This window comes from Capsicum annuum, chromosome 3 (assembly GCF_002878395.1).
Source record: "Capsicum annuum cultivar UCD-10X-F1 chromosome 3, UCD10Xv1.1, whole genome shotgun sequence".
NCBI classification, from domain to species: Eukaryota; Viridiplantae; Streptophyta; class Magnoliopsida; order Solanales; family Solanaceae; genus Capsicum; species Capsicum annuum.
In genome coordinates, this window is record NC_061113.1 from 224,421,069 (window position 1) to 224,428,144 (window position 7,076).

Consider the following 7,076-nt stretch of genomic DNA (forward strand, 5'->3'; position numbering starts at 1 on the left):
GGACAACTGGGTGAATTTCAATACATATTCTTTGATGCTCATTTTCTCCTACTTCAGATTAACAAATTCTTTAGCTTTGGCCTTCCTCAATTCCTGAGAAAAGAAGTGATCCAGGAATGCCTCTAAGAATTCCTCTATTATAATAGGTGCAACATTCTCACCCCTTAATTCTTCTCATTCCTCATACCAATGGTTGGATATATCCTTCAGCTGATAGGCCTCCAATTCTACCCCCTTAGTAATACTACCTTGCATGACTCTGGATGTTTTCTCCGTCTTGTTTATAAGCCCTTCGGGGTACTCCTCAACCCTGGTCCTCATAAAGGTGGGCGAGTTCTGACTTGTGAACTGTCTAACCCAAGTGATTTCAGAAGAACCAGGTACAGAACTCACATCTCCAGACTGATGGGACTGAGAAGCCACAAGATGAGCAATCATATAGATGGACGGGCAGAACTTAGTATTTAAGACCTCTATCTATGGGGACTGAGTACGATCAACATTGGACCAAGAAACTCGAGATAGACTAGTTTGGACCGGAGGAACTCCTAAAGAAGTAGTGAATTCTGGGGTATGGGCTTTATAATAGGTCAGCATCCCATAAGTTTGGTAGACTTCTTCAACACTTATCCCAATAGGGGCAGAGGTCCTGACTGAGGTGTTCTGCTCATTATATCTATGGGGAGGCATGATCTAAAATGTTGAAATTTAGGAGTTAGGAAACATTTAGACTCTAAAAAATGAACTAGAACATGAAGAAAAGAGAAACATTCCTAAATGCCTTGTAGTTCCCTCCTTATAAGTGTGGCGCGCTACCCATCCATTAAAAGGACTCTATTTGACATGGCTTTGGAGACACCCTGGTACCTAAACTGTGCTATGATTCCAAGCTTTTAATGACCTAAATTGAGGCCCTGACGAAGATGGGCATCCCAAATCATGAATGCCCGAGATACCTATTAACATGTAATCTTAAACATAACTCTCATATAAAATAAAAGTGTGGAAGGTAAGCGGACAATATGAAAATTCCTTAATCAAACTTAATATTTCATGACAACTATCCATAAGAAATCCAAATCCAATCTAAACAAGCCTAAAAAGCCTCTAATGAACTAAAAATGTTAGTCTAACTAAGCCAGGACAAGGCCCCCAGATGGACCATAAAAATTGAAAGGAAACAACACATGGTAAGACACCTTCTGAATATGGGAGGCTCACCAACTTTGGATATCTGGAGATAGTCTACTACTGAATTGAACCTCGAAATTGTGCCTCAGAATCTATATTATGGGGGTAAATACTTGGAGAGTATTGGTATGTAGAATAATCTGAAAATAATAAATATTTTAGGTAAAGTAATTGAGAGAATTGAGTAAGCAATTTATCATAACATATATAATAAACACATGGGCATATTTGAGGAGCTTTAAAGCATGCATGCAAAATATAAATTCAGTTCTCTCTGCTTTTTATTACTTTTGAGCTAGATGGCATACCCTACATTTTTTGAAAGTATCCCATGGGCTATATGGGATCAACCCTTGACTTGGAGGCCAAGCCCATAACCTAAGTTTGCCCAGGGGCTGGAGTTTTTGATTTTGATACATCAAAAGAGGTGCAAGGCTAGCATATAATCCTTATTTTGAGACATAATAAAAGCTATATCAGCAAAATATGGTATTGGGGAAATGAGTTATCTGAACTTGTGTCATGTTCGAGTAACCACCTAACTCTCTTCGAGCCTATTTTTAGCCTTTTAAAATATTTAACTTCTGAAATCATGATTTAAAATCTAAAAAAGAATTAGTAGTTTGTTCTATTCTGAATCTATCATGGCATTTATCTAATTTCGTATTGTCATACCAAGATTTGTATGCCATATTATATCATGTCATATCATTCCATAGTCTTTTCATTTTAAAGCATATAAGTGACCATCCAAAAGATTTAAACATCATACGAGAGTTCTTAGTTCAATAACCAATGAAATTTATGCAAAATGCCCTCTTTTCAATACTTTAAAATGTAGTGGTCAATTCTTTCACAAAACAAATGCAATTTCTTTATTAAATCCTAAGACCATTTTTAAATTAACTAAAGACCCCATTATTGTATCATAAAGCAAAGAAAATACACAATTGATAGTAAAACATTTAAACTTATCCGTATAAACAACCCACCCATGTTAAGACAATGGATTTCATAACAAGAGAGGGAATTTCATAAATCATGCTCTCATATAAATTCTCAAAACTCATAACACACACACACACACACCCATGAAAACAATTCAAGTTAAGAGAACAACCCCAAAGTTTATACAGGATTTCATCGTAAAATGGGGTTTCCAATGCATGCTCTTCAATAATTTCAAAACCCATTTCACACACATAATTACATACCTTTAAAGCTTGTTTAAATTATAAATTTATGCCCATGAGATTTAGGTTAGTCTCATGTACCTCAATAATGATGAAAACGTAGAGAAATTTGACCCTTAGATGCCAAAATTCTCATCCCTAGGTGGTTTTCTCCTTTCATGTTGTGGAAAGATTGCTTAGGGATTGTAAAAAGAGATTATAATTATTAGGGGACGTTTTAAGTCATGGGGAATGGATTTAAAGGGAAAAAGACGCTTTAAAACTTTAATTAAATATGCAGGAAAGCATAGCCTCCACGACGTGGGGGCTATCACAGAGCATATATTCTACGTTTCGAACCCTATCACCGCCACCAGCCTCCATGACACTGGGTTATCGTGGAGGCTCACTGCCCTAGTGTCCCAAAACTGCCTCGAATCCCGTTCAAAAATTCAAAAATTCTTTTGGGTTATCCTTTTAACATTCTCAAACATGATTTGAGTCAAAACTTATCTTCTCAAGTATGGAAAGACCAAAAATAAATTAGCTGAAATTTGAGGGTGTTACACTAATTGATTTAACTGCAAATAAAATATCATGCCAAATATTTATACCCAATAAAAATTCAATTTTTTCAAGCTCATATGTTGCAAAGCAACTGGCTTCACTTTTAGTTTTTGGATTCTTGCTAACTTCAACTAATTTCAGTAAAGCATCTCTTATTTGTGGAGTTGAAATCTTATGGCCGTAACACTTACAATACTACTTTTACATTGTATTTGTGACAATGATTTAAGATATATGCCAGGTATACTATCTTTTAAGACTTTTCATCGTTTAGTAGATGAAGAAAATAGTGTATATGTGCATTGTACCACTCCAAAAAATGAAATCACTTTTGTGCAAGAATTAAAAACATCACAAAGTACTAAATTTAGATTATGAAAATTAGATGGAGTATAAAATGATCTAGGATTTATGTCTAAAAGTCATTTTTGAACTCCTTGGTGTTTTTCCTTGTCTTCTTAAATTATCAATGTTAAGTCCAATATTTTAATTTCATCTACAATAACTTCAAAAAGACCTTTACCACTTGTATCATCCACTTTTGCAAATTCTAAAAAATACTTAGCAACATTGATTCAAGTTGCAGAAATATCCACACTTTGCAATATAAAAAAAATTATTCTTGATGACTAGTATCCGGAGTGCAATCAAGTGTAATTGTCAAATATTTTGTTTCTATGACTTTTTCAATAATTTTATTTCTAATTTCATTCGCCAATAAATTTATTAACTCATTTTTTATATACGTCCTAAGTTATGATTGTGAATTTCATCATGTTTAATTTATCGTATATGATCTTGCATGATAGGATCAAATTCAAAAATCATTTCAATTAAAATTAAGAAAATTCCATTATTCTCTTGATAAATCTTCTCATTACCCCCTCCACCCTCCCCCCCCCCTAAATGCCAAATTTATTTTTTTGAGATATTTTATTACGACAATAATTCATGATAATATTTTTCGTAGTTTTCTCTATTCATTTGATCTTGAACATCTTTATCAATTGTTTTATTTTTCATCAATCCTATTACTAAATCAATCAATGCACCCATATTAATAATATGTTCATTTGATATCTCATGAGCTTTAAGCCTAGCTCTTAAAGTTTCTCCAATCTCTACTACCTTCACTTGCTAGTTTACTATACTAATATTAGAATTTGTATTAAACAACTCACAACAAAAACCAAATACTTTATCCAAATCTCTAGAATAATTTAATAATTTTCTTTCATACCGCTCTTCATTTGCTAAAATCAAAAAATAATGGATATTAGAAAAATATCTTGATAATTTATCATTTGAAAAATTTGTATCACTAATTCTAATTGGTCCCCTTTTCAGTAGTAAGTCCCTTAATTTTGTATAGATATTGATCCATTGACTAGGATCATATATACATATTTAGGAATACAATTATTTGATTCATTAATTTCTTAATTTTCTTGAGGATCTATATTAAATTTCTCACTAATTTCCTCCTCTTTTTTTCGAATAGTATTACTCCTATCATCTAATTGTACTGAATGAATTACTTGCTCGTCTTGAGAACATTCTCCTATATTTTCTAATTTTGTTGTTTTATTATTTATTAAAAAATTATCTAGAACTCCTTTTTGAGATTCTACCAGAGTTTCAATTGTTCTTTTTCTCTCTCTATGTTTTGAAGTATTGGATTCATATTTTCTAATTGACATATTTAAATTTTAATAAATAGTAAAAGATTAATTTTTATCTACACAATTAAAAATAAAAAAAATTCATTAGATAACAAAATATGTCTACAAATTATGAATATATATGCATGCACAATTATTTAAAAAAATGATGATAATAATAAAAATAAAATAATATAACTTGATTAAATAATTTGATCTAAAAATAATAACTTCAACCTTCGTAAACTACCAACAATCTTGATATTAAGAAAAAATTGGTAATGATAATATTATGAATAAAATCTCTTGAACAATTGAAGCTTTGATGGTTTATGAAACATCCTGGGTTTTGACCCTTAGAAAATTTCCTGGAAATTCATTCTCTGGATCCAATAGGACTTATGGGTATGAGCTGTATGCTGGGGTATGAGTGGTTTGGCATTGTCGTATGCTGACCAGTGTTAGTTAGTGGGATGGTCTTGGACACTGGAATGAATACGACTTAGGGGTACGAGTCATATTGGTGGTTACGGGTCATTTGGTTCCTTAACTTAATCTTAGATTTGATTACTTAGGTTGGATCTGAGTACGAGTGACTCACCATGATCCATAAGCTAGGGTATGAGTCATACCCGGACTCGTATGGTACATAATATTCAATTTCCTGGATATTTTATTCTACCAGGAATATGGGTTATGGGTATGAATCGTTTACTGTGGTTATGACTTGGTTCGATGATTCGTATACTAGACAGTGTTTGATCCATGGGCTGAGGTCTGGATACAAGTGGCGGAAACTAATCGTATAGGAGGATATGACTTGTGAGGTCTTGTCGTATCCCTGTGATGGATTTTTAAAGGATTTAAGTGGGGTATTCTGGACATTTTCCTACTTACCCTAATTAGGACCCACAACTTCTAATAGACTTAGGAGGTTATTTACCCTAATATTCTATTCATTAACACTTAGAAACTATTCCAAAACATCTCATAATTCTCTCAAGAGTTTTTGGGGCAAGGAAGCTAGAGTTTCAACTAAGGGATTGTTTTGGGGCTTGCTTTGGTGATTTATTTCCATAAATTCTTCGGTATAAGGTATGATTATCTTTCCTCATTGTAATTTTAACTTAAGGCATGATTTATATGATTGATTTTATGATTTCTTTTGCTATTTCATTAATTTTTTTGACTATTTTATGATTATAATTTTTCAACTATTATTGGGGGTTTTGATATTGAATGCTTGGTTATGATTTTCTATGGTTTTAACTATGCTTTTATATGCATTAACGGTGGTTTTGGATAATTGAATTACATGGTAATGGTTTAATGGTCTTTGGAATTGGTTTTGGTTATATTATGCCCCCAAGGTGTTTGATAAAATGCTTATAAAGATATGTTCATTGCATTGACTTCTTTTAATGTAACTCTTGCAAGTTTTTAACTAGATAAAGGATTTATGAATTGTTAAATGGCATGAAAAGGCTAAATGGTTATGCTTGTGGAGAACATGAAAGTCTCTCAAGTAAATTTAATATGGTATATGGAAAGGGTACCTAAGGTACCCTTAACCTAAATGGTTTGGCTATGGATATTACTTGCAAGTAATGGTATGGTATGACGATACCACCAATATTATCCTTGGTTAATAAATAGTAAATGGATTTTTTGGACATGATTTTAATTTGGCATTAACGGCGAGGTATTTAGCAAAGCCGTGGAAGGTGGTGGTCCCGGGGGGACCAAAATCGAAAACTTATATTTGTCGATATGAGGGGTCCTTGATGACGACGTGTGAGTCATATTTTATATTGGAGGGATGTAATATTCATCCCATGGGATATTGTCCGGTCGTATGGCTACGCACACTGAAACCCTTTCAGCAGTGGAAGCTAAACCTATATCGCCTGTGGGTGGTTAGGACGGCAAAGCTACATAGGCCAGGTAAAAGTTTTTGAGTGCATGCTAAACCCGATCCCATTCCTTGACACTTATATATGTATGGTTGTATGCATTATGAATGGTTTTACTTGGTTTTATGACTGGTATTATTTTATCCTTATCCTGAATTTCATGCTAGCGGTCATTCGCTAACCCTGTCTACTGGCGGTTGTATACCCATACTAAGCAGGAAACGACCATTTTACTCCTCTAAGTAAGCACACAGATTCGGTATCATCATTTGGACTGAAGTGGTGAGCTTTCTTCCTTTCGAAAGGCATCATTTCATGTTGTGAATTTACTTTAGACACTTTTCTTTTATTTTGGATATTAGTTTTGGCCATGATTGGGGGCATGTCCCAATTGAATTTTTTTACTCTTTTGGATAGAGGCTTTGTGGTACTTCTGGGGGTTGGTATGGGAGGGATTGGTAGAGGTGTCAGCCTTAGCATTGGTATTGAGGTTGAGGCTGGTATCATCGGACATGATTTCTCACTGTTTCATCATATTACATTTTGGGATTGATTTTCATATTATTTTTTGG